Source organism: Trichosurus vulpecula, chromosome 6 (assembly GCF_011100635.1).
Source record: "Trichosurus vulpecula isolate mTriVul1 chromosome 6, mTriVul1.pri, whole genome shotgun sequence".
Classification (NCBI taxonomy): Eukaryota; Metazoa; Chordata; class Mammalia; order Diprotodontia; family Phalangeridae; genus Trichosurus; species Trichosurus vulpecula.
This window is the reverse complement of record NC_050578.1, coordinates 67,822,062-67,839,565: the sequence shown is the minus strand read 5'-3', so window position 1 is coordinate 67,839,565 and position 17,504 is coordinate 67,822,062. Positions and strand designations below refer to the sequence as shown.

General features: G+C 40.6%; 1 protein-coding gene across 1 annotated transcript in view; it reads right to left on the bottom strand.

Moving 5' to 3' along the window:
* The window catches only part of NFKB1 (nuclear factor kappa B subunit 1), a 173,330-nt gene extending 156,838 nt beyond the window's left edge, over positions 1–16,492 (bottom strand). Inside the window, exon 1 of the mRNA XM_036763810.1 lies at positions 15,987–16,492. The gene's annotated coding sequence lies outside the window, so the exon portion shown is untranslated. The remainder of the gene's footprint in view (positions 1–15,986) is intronic.
* Between the last annotated feature and the right edge of the window lie 1,012 nt (positions 16,493–17,504).

The window sequence follows — 17,504 nt, the reverse complement described above, 5'->3', positions numbered from 1 at the left end:
CTCTCTCTCTCTCTCCCTCTCTCTCTCTCCCCCTCCCCCTTCCTTCCCACCTTTCTGCCTTCCTTCCTTCCTTCCTTCCTTTTCTCTCTTTACACTGTAGTACACTGCTATACCTATCACGTGCAGCTTTAAACCATACAGGGTACCAGGTTCTGGTCTGGAGACTGCTGTATTATTAGGAACTTTCAGGAACAAGAAAACCCAGACATAGGTAGCTTGCCTAAGGTAATACAAAAAAGTAAGCAGCAGATTTCCCATAAACAAAGAATCCCGTACTCCATTCCTAAAAATCTGGAGCAGGAAGGATTTTTCAAAAGACTTAAATAATGTGTTTAGTGGGCTATTTGCCCAGCTTGTAGGCTTATGGTATATGGAAAGTCAAAAAACCTCACACTTATGCAACCTTTCAAGGTTTACAAACTTCTTTCCCCATAATCACTTGGGACTGGCAATTCAATGGACTCAATGATCACTTCTGTGAATATGGCACCCAAATCTGTATACCCAAACCTAGTCTAACCCAACCCAGTGTAAATGTCATTGTCTTTATTTTAAAGATGAGGAAACAGAGGCTCAAAGGTATATTACCAGCTATATTTAGATTGAAGGAGAAAAGATTTAGGAAGCACAAGATATTTCTGTTCAATTATCTGAATGGCTATTGGCCAGGAGAGGGATTAATTCTTTGACTGGCCCCGTAAGGAAGAATTCGGAGCACGGGGTGTAAATTAGAGAGGCAAATTTTCTCTTCATATACAGTAAGGAAAAATTTCCTCACAAGTAAAGTTCTCAAAAAGTACAAAGGTGCTTCCAGAGGCATTGAGTGGTCAGTCCCTAGGGGTGGGGAGAGGGAAGGAGCCTCAAGTGCAGAAGGGATTAGCACCAGTCTGGGTTATTTCTCTGTATCAGGAAAATGGAAATCATGCCTTAGGAGCTCCCTCTTTTCTTCCTATTCTAAATCTCAATCTCTTTCATCAATCGGAGTTAAGTGACTTGCCCAGGGTAACGCAGCTGGTAAATATCTGAGGCCAGATTTGAAGTTGAGTCCTCCTGACTCCAGGGCCACTGCTCTATCCATTGAGCCACCTAGCTGCCTGCCCCCCATTCTAAATCTGAAAACCGTTTGAAATCATCCTTCCACTCTCTCCAGTCTCTGATGAAGAAATAGCTTTTCTCCTTACGAAGTCCAGCTTCTCTATTTCTTCTACTATTCTCTAGAAGCATATCCCCACAATCATCCATCTCTCTTACAAAAATCTTTATTCTCTCCCTATCTAGTGGTTCATTCCTTGCTGCTTATATAACACATCCAACTCTTTTCCATTCTTTAAAAAAAACCATAATGTGCTCTTAATGTGCATTCATTTATCAATAAACATTTATTAAGTACCTACCATATGCCAAGCACTGTATTCTCCTAACTTTATCTCAGCCAAATTCCTGAACAAGTTTTCCATAATTATTGCCTCTTCTGATTCACTTGTCAATATTTAGCAATCTGGCTTGTCAGACAATTCAATTAAAAATGTTCTCTCCAAAGTTACCAATTATATATGGCTTGCCAAGTCTGATGCCCTTTTCTCAACACTCATCTTTCTTGACTTCAGCACAACATTTTACAGTTGACCTCCTCCTGGCTACCTTCTTCTCTCTGGGTTTTCATGGCACCACATTCTCTTGGTTTTCCCCTACCTGTCGAAATGTTCCTTCTCAGGCTCCTCGGCGGGATCATTATCCATGGCATGCCCTCTGTGGCTCTGTCTTAGGCCTTGTTCTACTGTTATACTCTCTCACTTACCTCATCACCTCATCAGGTCCCATGAATTCAATGATCACTTCTGTGAATATAGCACCCAGATCTATATACCCAACCTTAGTCTCTCCCCTAAAGTCCACTCCCACATCACCAACTGCCCCTTTGACATTTTGAATTAGAGAAGGACCTCAAACTTAATATATCCAAAATAGAATTCATTATTTTTCTCCCCAAACCCAGTCTTATTCTAAATTTCCCTAATTTCTATCAAGGCTACTATCATCCATCCAGTCACCCAAGCTTGCAATCTTGAAGTCATTCTCAATTCCACACTCTTCTTTACCCCACAAATCTAATCAGTTGACAAGTCTTGTAGATTTTACATCCACAATTTCTCACATATTTCCCTTCTTACCTTGGCCTCTTTGAATCCTTAGTTTTCTTCAAAACTTAGCTAAAGCACCACTTTCTAAATTAAGCTTTCCTGATCCATCCAGCTGCTATTGCCTCTCCCCCAAATTAGCTTGCATTTATTTGATATATATTTCCTTAGATTGCACATGTTGTCTTCTCTGACATAATATAAATTCTCCTGGGGGCAAAGACCATTTTACTTTGGTCTATGTATATCTAGCACCAGGTCTGGCAAATAGTAAGCACTTACAATGTGTCTGTTGATTGTTGTAAAGAGAGGTCAATCAGCGAAATTAACAAGTGTTTATGAAGCACAAGTAAAAAGAATTAAACAATCCCAAATGATAAGGCACTTATGATTTAAAGGGAAAGACAACAAAGGACATATATCACATGTATAAAATGAATAATACAAACATATGTATACATATATACATACATACATATATAAATTAATTAAATACAAGATAGTTTGAGAGGAAAGGTATTAACTGTTGTTATAGGGATCAGAAAAGTTGCCTCAGCTGCATCTAAAAGGAAGGAAGGACCTTTGAGGTCCTTTCCCAATCCTTTTATTTCCCACCCAGGCAGCCTTCCTTTCAGACTTCTTTGACTTCTCCATCATGCCCCCAAGAACCCCATCATTGAGAAATATTACCTTCCTACAAGATCACACAGACTTGGTACTCACAGCTCATCACTACCCTCTGCCCCTCTGACTCGTGGGTGAAGTCATGTACTCCAAAACTGCCATTTAAGGATAGGGCCAAGAATAGGCATCTCCTCATTTCCCACCAGGGAGCTTTCTTTTCTGTGTTTTGTCTCTCCCCCTCCCCCCAGTTAGATTGTAAGCTCCTTTATTATTTGTTTTCCTCCTCACCCTTAACAGAGTACCTGGCACACAGAAGGCAACTGATTATTGATTATATTATTGCCCAAATAACTGAAGCTAAGTGGAACAAATGACTGAGTGCTGCAACCAGAGTCAGAAAGACTTAAGTTCAAATCCAGGATCAGATATTTCCTAGTTGTATGTAAGTCACTTAACCTATGCCTCAACTATAAAATGGGGATATTAATAGCACCTACTTCCCAGGGACAAAAGGAGATAATATTTGTAAGACACTTTGCACACCTTAAATTGCTATATGAACCCTGGTTATTAACAATTATTAATTTTACATATTAATGCTGGCTATTAACAATTATTAATTATTAACAATAATCATAGCCCATATTTATATGTCACCTCAAGATTTACAACATAATTCATAGTAACACAGCCAGGAAACAAAGAAATTGGACAAGGTCTTCCAATTGTGAATCCACCATCACTAAGCAGACCGGTCAAGGGGCACTCAACAAGCAGGTTTTCCCCCCTCTTTGAATACTTAATGTACAGCTTAGAAACTCATTTTGTAGGGAAATAAGAGGTGTGCAGAGACCTGGGGGTATAATGGTAGTATCATTTCAAGGATGGTTCAATTCATACCCTTTGGCTCACATCACATGAATTTCCCAGAATATTGGGACATTAGCCAAGTTGAATGTAAGGAAACAACTCCTATATTTAGAGTGAGAATCTTAATGCCCACAAAGCCCATTCAATATTCCACACAGCCATTCACTAGTTGGGAGAAAAGGCCATTGTCTGTAGTACTGACTCCTGTGTGATCAGAGGAGTCAACGGACAACTTACTCCTCTCCTCTTTCCAGAAGTTCTACATCTGATTTATTAAAAAGGCTCAAATCAAAGCAAATCTTAATAGCGTAATTTAAAGTTAAATAACTCTTTAGTGGACTGCTGTGGTGCATACCAGAATATTGAAAAAGAATGAAGGCAAAAGGAAAAGGGACAGCAGAGGATAAGATGGACAGATGGTGTCATGGAAGCAACGAACATGAACTTGGACATATTTCGGGAGAGTGAAGGATGGAAGGGCTTAATGGGCTATGGTCTACGCCACAGATTCCATAGACTCTAAGGGGGCACAAAGAGTGAGACGTGACTGAATGAATGAACAACAAATGTGATTTCTTGGGTAAACATATTAATTTTCTTTAAAGATATATCACCTTCATTTTCTAGACAAAATGATATAATTAACAAGGATGGTGGTACTAGGGAGTAGGAAGCATTTGATTTGTTTTAGGCTTTCATTCTCAGCTGCAGTTTCAGTTTCAGTTGATTTCTTTGGAGGACAGGGATGGAATTTCCAGGTCAGGAGCAAATGGGATTCGAAAAACAGGGCTGTTTATAAACTACTCCAGCATATTAATGAACTGTTGGTGGAGTTGTGAACTGATTCAACCATCCTGGAGAGTAATTTGGACCTATGCCCAAAGGACTACAAAACTGTGCATACCCTTTGATTCAGCAATACCAGTGTTAGGTCTATATCCCATAGTGATTTAAAAGGCAGGGAGGGAAGGACTTACTTGTACAAAAATATTTATAACAGCTCTTTTTGTGATGGTTAAGAATTGGAAATCGAGGGAATGCCCATCAAATGGGGAATGGCTGAATAAGTTGTAGCATATGTTTGTGATGGAATAGTATTGTGCTATAAGAAATGACAAGCAGAATGATTACAGAGAAACCTCGAAAGACTTACATGAATGATGCAAAGTGAAATGAGCAGAACCAGGAGAACATACACAGTAAGAGTTATATTGTATGATGAAAAATTGTGAATGACTTAGCTATTCTCAACAGCACAATGATACAAAGACAATCCCAAAGGACTCATGATGAAAATGCTATTTGCCTCCAGAGAAAGAACTGACGTTGTTTGAATACAGACTGAAGCATGATATGTTTCACTTTCTTTCTTGTTCTCATCTTCTTGTACAAAATGACTAATATGGAAATGTTTTACATGATTGCACATGTACAACCTATATCAGATTGCCTACCATCTCAGGGAGGGGGGAGGAGAAGGGAAAAGGGAGGGATAGAATATAGAACTCAAAACTTTTTTTAAATGTTAAAATTTGTTTTAACATGTAATTGAGGGGGAAAATCATTAATTAGCTAATTAAAAATAAAAAGAATTACTCCAGCCAGCAAATTCTTTGAATAATAAATATCATGTTTTATTCTACTGAGTACTTTAAGACAGTGTGTTATGTAAATAAACATTAACACTGACCTTTTATAATTCATGAATAGGAGAATAAGGTTAAAGGAAGGGGTTGTTTGTTACTCTAGGAAGCCAAAGAGGTTAGGGCCAAGAGAAGAAAAAAGTAGAGAGCAATCAATTAACTAATAAACCTTATGGAGCACCCACAATGTGCCAGGCACTAGGTTAAGAGCTGGGGAGACAAAAAGAGGCAAAAGACAGTTCTTGCCCTCAAGGGGCTCACAATCTAATAGGGGAGACAACATGCAAGCAAACTATAGACAGGGTAAATAGGCAACTATTGAGAGAGAAGGCACTAGAATTAAGAGGGGCTAGGAAACACTTTCTGTAGAAGACAGGATTTTAATGGGGGCTTAAAAGAATACAGGGAACCCAGAGGGAAAACATTCCAGGCATAAGGGAGAGGCAGCCAGAGAAACATGAGGGGCTAAGATATAGGGTGTCCCGTTCATGGGGCAGGGCAGCCTGAAGAATCTGATAAAAAGAACTCTGCTGCCTATCCATGGGAATACAAAAACTGCTAGTTTGGGTGCATGTAATTCATATACTGTACACTTAGACTTGGAAATGACCCTGACAATTAGCTGGTCCAGGTCCCCTCTTTTTCAGATGAGGAAACTGAAGCCTAGGGAGGTTGAAGTAACTTACCCAAGATCCAGTGTTCTTTCCATTTTACCTCACAGGGACAATGTCAACCACTGAGGGGCACATTAGGTAAGTGACTTTTAAATTTTGGTGAATTAATTTTAATTTTATAATCCTTGAATTTCATTCAATGTGATTGTAGCATTCTCTTCCCTACTACTATTGGAGATACTAGGTTCCAAATTAGCTTCAGGTCTTACCTAGCTACAAAGCTCCACTTTTAATGGTACAAAATGACCATATAATCCAGAAAATTTTGAAATTAAGCTAATTTCTGTGGTTCATAAATGATTCTTCTTGAGAGCACTAAATTTCATTCAATAATAAGCTATCACTTCCAGTACATTTAAAATTACAGTAATTCTTTTAGAAGGAAAGAAATATATACTCTGAAAATCCTATACCCTATCCCTGGCATAAGAAATAGTCTATGGTTCATTTCATTGGTTATAATTCTTCTTTACAACTTGATTATTGGGAAAATAAGTTTAATGTGAAGGTATATGTAGAACCTATATTAGATCACATGCCGCCTTGGGTGGGGAAGGATGAGGAGGGGGAGAGAGAAAATTTAAACTCAAAAACTTGTGGAAGTTAGTGTTGCAAACTAAAAAAAAAATTAACAAAAAATAAATGCAAAAAAAAAAAGAAATAGTCTATGTATAGTAACTAATAAAGTGATGCCTTCCAAAAGTGTCTGTCAGTAAGTAGCGTTTAAGTCCTTACTTTTCACCAGTGTTAAGTAACGGATATAAAAACACAGCCCCTGCCTTCAAGGAGAGTATTATCTAATGGGGAAGGTAACGTAAATAATGAGGAACATAGAAGATACATACAGAATTGATGACAGTTATCTGAGAAGGGAAGGCACTAGAAAAGGCTTTTTGCAGAAGGTGGGATTTGACCTGAATCTTGAAGAAAAACAGGAAGCTATGAAGACAGATGAGGGGGCCAAGCTTCCAAGGCCTGGGGCAAGCCAGTACAAGCCATTTTGGAAGAACTTTGAGTAGGCCAGTACAACTAAGTTGGCATCCCCCCCCACAAAAGTTAACTTGTACCCAAAACAAATTCAGTCATTCCTATTTAGTATAGAACAAGGGCCAATATTTGTAAATCAATGTTAATTGCTCAATTAAAAAAATATTTCTTTGCATATCCTGGTTATATTATCATGATTTGGTTAGTTCCCTCAGAAACGACTATACTTTTTATGTTTTGACATAGGTTGTGGTTAATTTTTTCTTAAAGCTTGAACTTTTTCAAGCATATTTTCTCCTTTATGAAGTTAAGTTCTTTTAAAATATAAATGATACAGAATGACTAAATTCATATTTAAAACTGCACTTGTCAGAGATTTTTTTTACTTCAGTAAATTCATAAACTTATAGTGTGAAGTCTGCAATAATCTGTTACTTATCTGCAGATAAAAGATTCAAGAAGTTATAATAAGGGTTATAAGATCTTTCCAAAAATGGTGAAATGTCAAGGCAAAGCAACATACTTTTTGTGGGGGAGTAAAGCTTTTTTTAATCATTATTCCTAATTACCTAAACTTTAAAAAGAATAGGCAAAAAAGTGAAAAAGAAAATAGTAGTCAAAGGAAATCTTCATCAAATTAAATCTATTTAGCAGTTAAAGCCCTACAAATCTGGCCCCGACAAATTTTTCCAGCCCTATGGGATATCATTCCCCCTCCTGCATCTGTGATGCAGCCAAACTGGCCTTCCCTCTGTTCCTCATTCACAATGCTTCATTTCTAGTCTTTGTACCTTCATACTGGCTCTCCCTCATACCTGGTAAAGTCTCTCCTTCCCTCCCCTTCATAGAATACCTCTCTTTTTTAAGAGGCAACTTAGGCACCGTTTTCCTTCTACATCAATCCTTTCCTGATCCTCCCCTAACAAAAAAAAAAACTGCTAGCATCTACTTTGTATGTCTAAGTATACACATATGTGTATTTATTGATTGATTTAATATTCATGCTATACGTAGTTTTATATTACATGTTTTCTCTCCCATTAGAATATAAGCTCATTTCAAGTAAGGATTGTTTCATTCTTTGTACTTTTATTTCCAGTGCCTTACGAAGTGCCTGGCACAAAGTGGGAACTTAATAAATACTTATTCATTGGCTGACTGATCTTTGCAGTTACTAGATGTAGGCACCTCCTTCCCTAATTTCTCATGCCCAGTAGATCTCCTCTTAACTAGGAATGGAGCATTTTTCCCCCTTTGTATCCACAGTGCCTAGCAAAAGAGACTGCTCGTAGTTACAGAAAAATCCAAAGCAATAACAAGTCATACTTAATTGGACTGCGTAGAATTTTAATAACTTAATAACTGTTTGTATAAAGAAGCTGTTAGACAATCACAGAATATTCAAGAATTAGGAGAATTGGTTATGGAGAATTGGTTATGGACAAATCAGTTTCAAAAATGTACCAAGCTAACTTATGTACTTTCAAAATTTTGCATTTACTTACATTTTTTTTCTGATTTATCATACCATACTACTCCATCTAAGCACCCTACATCAGGAGAATGGTATCCTTGGATTTCAACAAAATGTTCAAGTCTCTTGAATTATCCTCATGGACAAGATGGAGAGATATGGAATAGATGAGAGTAGGTAGATGGCTTCAGTTAGGTGGCTGATTGACTTAACCTAAAAAGAAGTCATCATTATGGATCAGTTGTCAAATTGACACTGACCCATTATCAATGGGTTCTTGTCAACCTGGAGGTAGGGTCTCTACTGGATGGCCCATGGATTTAACCTACATCCTGAAGTGTTCACATTTTTACCAGTGATCTAGACACAGATGATTTGCTTCTGAAACTGGATGACCCAAAGTTGAGAGGAATAGTTAACACAGTAAATAAATGTGTCATGATCTATGAGTGAGTAGCTCAAGAGGCTCAATTTAACAACAATCAATGTTAAGCTTTGCACTTTTGTTAAAAACAACAGCAACGTATGGGCCACAGTGCCAAGCAGAAGATGGAAAAGAGACCTGGGAATTTTATTTTAATGGACTACAAGCTTAATATGAGCCTGCAAAGTGACAGAAAAAAAGCTTAAAAAGCAGCATAATATCTGTGTCAACCAACCAACAAGCATTTATTAAGTTCTTAAAACATGCCAAAAACTGGGAATGTACAAAGATACAAGGAAACCATTCCATGCCCTCAAGGAATCAACATTCTAAGAAGAAGGCAAGATGTACACATAAATTTCAAGCTTTAAAGGTATAAAACTATACCAAGACTTTTGTGACAACCTGTATGTAGAATGTGTACAAAATGCATACAATGTAGTCTTCAGAGGGGGTGTACCAGCAGCTGGGGAAACCTGGAAAGGCCTCATGAAGAAGGTGGCATGAGGAGAATCTTGAAGGGATTTCAAAAAGATTTCAAAATAGTCCAGCTGTACTCTGACCTGGTCAGACATTTAGAATATTGTGTTCGAGTGCGGGCACCACGTTTTCAGAAATACATTGATCAGCTGAAATGCAACCAGAGGACATAAAATGGTGAGGAGGCTTAGGAATGGAATAAGTATTTATTAAGCTCCTACTATATGCCAGGCACTGTGCTATATAAGTACTCTACAGATGTTATCTCACTTGTGATAATATCATTTTGTGATAATAATTATTTCGTTTGTGAGAAACAACCCTGGGAGGTAGGTGCTATTACTCTCCCCATTTTAACATTCAGAAAACTGAGGCAAATAGAGGTTAAGTGATTTGTCCAGGGTCACACAGGGTCACATTTGGTGTTGCATTTGAACTCAGGTCTTTCTAATTCCAGACCCAGCAATCTATCTGCATTTATTGACTACCTGTTTTATACAAGGCACTCTAGGAGGTACTGGAAACAAAGACAAAAACAAAAGAACCCACGTCCTCAAGAAGACTATAGTCTATGGAAGAAAACTACATACAAAGATAAGTATATGCAAAATACATACAAGGGAATTTCTAGGGTTGAAATTATACACAATGGCAAAGAGCTGCAAAAGCGTCCTGTATGAAGAGTTCATACCCATGTTAGGTGCTTTGAGAGAAAGGTAGGGATTCTCTGAGGCAGAAGAAAGGTAGGAGAATATTCCAGGTAAGGCAGACAGGAAGCCTATGTAAAGTCTATGTAAAAGCTGTGTAAAGGAGAGAAAATGTTGAAAATTCATGGGGAACAACATCCAGTCTAGAACAGAGAAGACTGGGGAGTACTTGCAGGACCATCACTCGGAAAAGCCTGGGTCTGTTCAGTCCTAAAGGTCAAAGTTGGGCTGTCTCCAGTCATCCTGACTGATATCTGGCCACTGGACCCAAATGGCTCCAGAGGTGAAAGTAAGGCTGGTGACTTTGCACAGCCCTCCCTCACTTAAATCCAATTCACTTTCAGCATGTCATGGCATCACCTCCCTGATGTCGTGGTCCTCTTGGAGAATAAAGGACAAACAACAGCGAAGGTCAAAGTTAGAAGCAGGGGATAAAAGGTACAGAGACAAATTCAAGTTACATGTAAGGAAAAAATGTGGTTAAACCATTTAGAACTGTCCCAAATAGCAATAAGCTGCTTTGGGAAGGACAGGGAGATCTTTTGTTGCTGATGTTTGACCAGAGAAGCTACAGGACCACTTTTCAGGAATGCTGCACAAAGAATATTCAGGCATGGGTCGGACTCAGTGACTTCTGATTTCCTTTCTCACTTTAAGGTTCTGTGACGCTCTGATCACTTCTCCAGATCAATGGTCACCATTCTACTGAAGCTTGCTGACCAACTCAAGCATCAAAGACTCTCTGGTGTGTTACAGAGAAGAACAACATTTCTCTGAAAGTCTGGAAGGCAGTTTTTTTTTCTAATTTAAGAATACTATAACTGGCCAATAATTTGTAAATGGTGCCAAATCAAGAATAATGAAGAATATAGTAGGAGAGATTAAATATTAATATAATAATAATAATAGAGATTAAAATATCTCTAGAGTAATATAGCTGCCAACCTATAGTACTGTTAAGATAAATAGATGGAAGATAGGTAGGTAGATAGATGAGAGGCAGATGCTAGATAAATGATAGATGTAGATACAGATAGATTATAGATAGGTAGACAGATGGAGAGATAGAGAAAAAGAAAGAAACAGATGGGGAGGAGAGAGACAGAGACAGAGAGAAAGAGGGACAGAGAGGAAAGATAGACAAAGAATTTATTAAGTTCTCATTATGTTCCAAGCACTGTGCTAAAACACTGGGTATACATATATAAGCAAGCAAGATAATCCCTGCCCTCGAAGAGTTTATACTCTAGTGAGGGAAGATGTTACATAAAGGGGAGCTGGTGGCAGAGGAGTTAATGCTATTCAGCTAGACTGGGATCTGTCTTAAATTAGGTGGTTGGACTAAATCAGGAGTAGGGAACCTGCGGAATGGAGGCCACATGTGGCCCTCTAGGTCCTCAAATGCGGGCCTTTGACAGAATCCAAACTTTGATGCACTTGAGGACCTAGAGGGCCACATGTGGCCTCAAAGCCCCAGGTTCCCCACCCCTGGACTAATGATCTCTGAAAGTGTCTACTTTTTGTAATTAACTACATTTGTCTCTTAACACAAAACATCGACCTGCAAAAATAGGACCAATTTACTATCTCTCTTTACAGATCTAGTGACCCCTTCTGCATATGCATCCATTACTGTTAGGACTCCCCTTGGATTTAGCCTAAAAGGGGATAGATAAATCAGGCTTGCTGGGCATTAGGACAAATCTCCAAACAGTCTCAATCTCCAGATATTTCCCTCCTGTAATGAACTATTTCCATTCAAAGTTTCAAAATGAAAGGAGAGTTTCCACAGTTATTTTGGGTAAGCAGTAAGAGAAATTTATTTTTACTGTTATTTTATTTGCCAAATGAAGCCATTTATCTTCCACACCTGTGAACCTAAATTTTTAAAATTTAAAAATCCCATGTTTGCTTCTGCTCCTGCTAATTAGATTTCATTTGATCAGTATGAAGCAGTATCTCCCAAAAGCCAGTATTCTACCCTTTGGAGGAGGGAAATAAATACTTTTAAAAAAAATTAAGTAACTATGTGTTTGAAATATAGTATAGGCATTTCTGCGGTCTGAAAATTCTTGTGAATGCACAGATTCCTTAAGAAGAATGTAAAAAGAATCTTTTAAAAAATAATCTGGAAACACTTTGCAAATGTGTACTGCACTTTTCCCAGGGAGCTGATGAAATAGGAGTTAAGTGCAGGTTATAGGCCAAGTCAATATACTGAGTTATTCTTTTTCCATGGCACTTAACACATATATTAGCAATGCCTATGACAATCTGAATACCAATATGAAAATAAAGCTCGTTACATACTTTGGAAATAAGAAGATCTCTTAAAGGGGAATGAAGCCTTTCAGCAATTCAGGAAAATGATGTTAGCTAGCATTTATGTAGTGCTTCAAGATTTGCAAACTATCTTGTACTGTAACTCATCTGATCTTTACAACCCTGTGAGGCAGGTGCTATCACGAACCTCATTTGTCAGAAGAGAAAACTGAGGCAGGGAGTCAGTAGCTTGGGTCACTGAATCAAGGTAAGTGACTTGCCCAGGTGCCCACAGCTACTGAGTATCTCAGGCAACACTGGAGCAAAGATCTGGACTCAAGTACTCTCTATCCACTATACCGCCTAGCTACTGTGGAATACCCTGAAAATCTTAACTCAGGACTTCAGTGTGAATGCATTTGGATCAAATCCCAGGCCTTCCAGTGGCTATCTCTGCAACTGAAAAGGGTTGGACTATACGACTTTTAAGGTCCTTTTTAAAGCTAAATCTATGATCCTTTAAAGGGGCTGGAAAACATAACAATTATCTCTCTATTACCAGTTTCTGATATATGTCCAATTTGTACCCAGGGACCAGAGCAAGAGAGTGATTACATCCCTGATCACTGAATTTAAAAGCCTGCCCCACTTCAGACTAATCAATTTTGGCCAACTATAACTCAGACATTAGGGCGGATATTTCTAAAGAGCTTAAAAGTATAAAGGCAGTTAGGTGGTACAGTGGATAGAGCCTGGGCCTGGAGTTAAAAAGACCTCAGTTCAAATCTGGCCTCAGACAACTACTAGCTGGGTGACCCTGGGCAAGTCACTTAACTCAGTTTCCTCAACTGGAAAATGAGTGGGAGAAGAAATGGCAAACCACTCCACTATCTTTGCCAAGAACACCCCCAAAAATGAAGTCACAAAGAGTGGGACATGACTGACTTATCTATATAAAGCAAGTTGGCTCAAAGATCCCAACAGTATTAGCACAGGAGAGGGGGACTTGGCTATTTTGTAAATGTGCTCCAATATTTATAAGTTAGATTTGAAAAACAAGGGCTGCTGTGGCTTGCGGTAAATATTTGGGCACAGTAACTCACATGGAAAACAGGGATTTCAAAAACAAAATAGGCATTTAAAAAACAAAAGATGAAAGCTTTGGAAGTGACCACAACAATAAAGAAGTAGAGGAACAATCACAGAATGAGAGTAAAAACTCAGTTCTAGCTCTGCCATTAACTTGCTGTGTGAGCCTAGATAAATCACAACTTATGTGGACCTCAGTTTTCTCATCTGTAAAATGAGAGGGTTAGACAATATGATTTCCAAGGTCCCTTCTGGCTATAACATCTGTGTTCTGTCTCCAGAAATGACTTTGAGAATAGGAAACATTTTTAAAAGACATTACCAAAGATTTATGCTTAGAATCCAGAACTCACATTATTTAAAGTCATGATTTAAATAATAAATGCTTTTTCATTCATTCATTCCATTTCTATACTTGTGGAAGGTAGCTCTTCCTTCATATGAAACTGTCTTGCTGGTTGAGGCTCTGCTTAGCTCAGGTGGACATTTTGCCAAATAAATCTGAGTTGAAGATCTATCAGTAATAAGCAGATAATTATAAAGTCTAACTGACTGATCATTTCAAGAAAAGTCCTAGTATATTATCTCTTCTAAGTACACTCCTTCTTTGCATTTTAACAATTCAGTTGCATGTTACACATGAAAAACAAATGCAACAAATACAAAAAAGCTCTCTTCCAAAATTCTTTCTTTCCAAACACACTAGTCTCAAGTTAATTGTTCTACTCTATTCCAGTGAAATTCTTTCTCCATTGCAGAGAAGACAGTCAAAACAATTTAACTGGTTTGGAATTGGGCAGCTACCTCGTTTACCACCTGGCTGCTGTCTTGGACTTCATCATTGTCTTCCTTAAAGATGGAATGAGCTCTGAAACTCAAGCCTCCTTAAGTAACCCCAGTCCGAGAAGGGGCTCCCTCTAACTGCTGAGGGTAGAGGAGGGACAGAGGAGACCTCTTCCCAGATCCTCACCCACTTAAGGAGGAGGCCCACCGCACCACCAGGCTTCAGAACTTCAGTCATCTCTTAGGCAGGGTATCCTCCCAGTCCGCTCTTCCCTGCCCCCCCCCAATTTTCAGCTTCTTTTTATGTATTATTTCCTCCATTATATGTGAGTTCCCTGAAGGGAAGAACGGTCTTTCTGCTTTTCTTGGTCTCCTTGTGTTTTTAGCCAAGACACTGACACATAGTAGGTGCTTTAAAAATGACTAACTTCAAACAACAGGATGTGAAGAATTGTAAAATTAAATTTCACCAACATGCTTCAGCAGGGCCCTTGAATTCTGATCAAGTGTTCCTTCTAAAAGACAAAAAAGCAAACAACACTGTCTACTCAGGAAGATCAGTGACTCCCAAGAGTAACAATGTTACACCAACTGGAAGTACCTTGCTTCCAAACAGTGGGAAACAGGATTCTGGGAGGATCACTGGCTTATTCTAACACAGTAAATGGCTCAACCACCACCTTCATACTATATTCCTAGATTTACTATATAGTGAATAGACCAAGATTTGGAATCAGCTACTCTGATAAAAATCCATTGAGTTGAATAAGCCCTAAACTGATGGTTTCTATTTAACTTTCAACATATCCAGTAAAAACAAACGACTGTATTTGATATCCTGGTTATTTCAAATGTGAAACAGAAAATTCTGAGTGTAAATTAATTTTACTATAGAAAGATCATACTTACGAGTTCACCTTTAAACTTTTAATAACTTAAACTATAGCTCTGTATGCAGCGTGAGCTTAAATTATGGCTGTTAAAACTTATAACTGCCCTCCGACTTTTGGGACACCCTGCATATATGCCAGCACCACCATGTTTCAGATAACGAACTAATCAACAGACTATTTGATTTAGCAAGTGTAGTAAGAACCCACACTCCCCTCTTTCAGAATGTCTTTCTGAGGGTCCAGGAATGCCCCTATAGACTTAATCTTTCTGGCAAGATAACCAGAGGTCCCGGGAAGAATGGGCCCATTTTCAGTTAGGGGATGGCAGATAGCTAACAAGACTTGGAAACTAGAGGGTTTTCAAATGAAGAAAAATCGGTAGCCTTCTCTTCTGCCTTCATTTGGTAAAACGTCCTTGGACAAAAATCAGGTTCAGCACTTCACTCAAAACACCTTCCCCCCCCACCCGACAAACAAACACACACACACACACACACACACACACACACACACACACACGTACGCCCTTAGTCATTCCCTCCCCCCCCCACTCCAAACCCCCCCAAAAGAAAAATGAAGTCTCCCGAGCAGCTGCAGTCCAAGATGCCCAGATTTTTTCATCGTTTCAAAAGGTTGGAGGAGGTTGGGGAAAATAACACAATTGGCCAAACCACATGGCCCTGGGCTCCCCCGAGCCGATCTGCACCATCCCCGGTCCCGGGCTGCCTTTTTCCTCCTCTTTCACCAATCCCATGCACCTCGCAACTGGTGTCAACCTCCTCCAGCGGGTCGAGAAGGAATGAGGAAGTCTAGACTCGGGGGATGGCGGGGTGGGGATCTCGGCGTGTGGGGGGACTCAGCGTGAAGAGACGCACTTGTCCGCACCTTCCCCGGCAGGAAGAGCCTCCCCCCTCCCCCGGCCCCAACTTTGTTCTTACCCTTTGGGGGAGCTGCTCTCCGGGGCCTCCCAGCTCGTCCTGGCTCCCCGCTCGGGTCCGGCTAGCAGCAGCGGAGGGCTGGCCGTAGAAGACAGAGGCGGGCGGGCTGCGCGCGTGGTTCAGCCCAGCGGAGCCTAGCACCAGGCAGCACAGCGCATGGCCCGCAGCCCGGGCCGGGGAGGCTAGGGGAGCCGCAGCGTGAGCGCCCTGTCCCTCGGCGGCCGCCGGCGCTCCGCAGTTCCGGCTCGCTCACTCGTGCGCTCTCCCCGGAGCAGCTCGGGCTGCCGACTGGACTGCGGGCGGGCGGGACCGAGCGACGGGAAGGGGAAAGGGGGAAGCTGTCAGCGCGTCCCCTGGCCCTCGGGTGGCGAAACCTCCCCTTCCTGCTAGCAGCTTGCGGGCGCACTTCTCTCTCGTTCTCTCGTTCACTCTCTCACTTCCTGGCTGGAAATTCCCACTGACGTTGAGCCGAAGAGAGCTAGCAAGGCCAGACGCGTACACACACTCACACACTCACAGACACACTCCCAGTCCGGGGGCGGGGGAAGCCCGTTTTCCTGGGGGGCAGGGCTGGAGACAAGGGACTGGGGTTGCCTGTGCGCCCCTCTCTGGCCTCCGCTCCTAGACCCCTTCTCCAGAGCGCAACGTCAGGGACGGGAGGAGGGACTTGGACTTGGCCGCGCGTGCCTTGTTCCAGTCCCTTGGCCTCGTTTGCTGTTGCCCGAGCTTGGAGGCCCCGGGCCAGCTGCTGGGCGGGGGCCGTTGTTCCTGGGATCTGTGCGGGGGCAGCGGAGCACCTGCTGGGAGCCCCCCGCGGATCGATTAGGGTTCCCCCACGCCCACGTTGTTGTTGTTGTTGTTGTGCGCGGTGGCCGAGCATGCCTGACCCGATTTCAAATCAGCCCCAAGACACTAGCTCTCTGCCTCAGTTACTACGTCTGTAAAAGGGGGATAATAATAGCACCTACCTCCAAGGGTATTTATTAGGATGATGTGAGATAATATGTGTAAAACGTTTTGATAACTGTAAAGCACTATATAAATTCTATTATTTTTAATAATATTTCTCACCTTATAACAAATAAAGGCTCTAGGATTATACATTTACAGGGTTTGAATCTTTTATCTGTGACCCCACCCCCCCCCCAAAAAAAACCCTCAAAACAAAAAAAAAAACCTTCACCTAAATTCTGTCTGCAATGATTCCCCTATTATTATTATTTGCTTTTTGGCAGGGCAATTGGGGTTAAGTGACTTGCCCAAGGTCACACAGCTAGTACATGTATGTGTAGAGTGTCTGAGGCCGCATTTGAACTGAGGTCCTCCTGACTGCAGGGCCGGTGCTCTACTCACTGCGACACCTAGCTGCCCCTGATTATATATTATATATGTAATGACCGCGATGATGATAAGGGTAGTCACTTCTGGCAACTTAGGGCTTTGACACACTGCTTTCTTAGGCATACATTGCCTCATTCAAGTCTGAAAACCCCAGGAGGCGATGTGAATTCTGTTTCT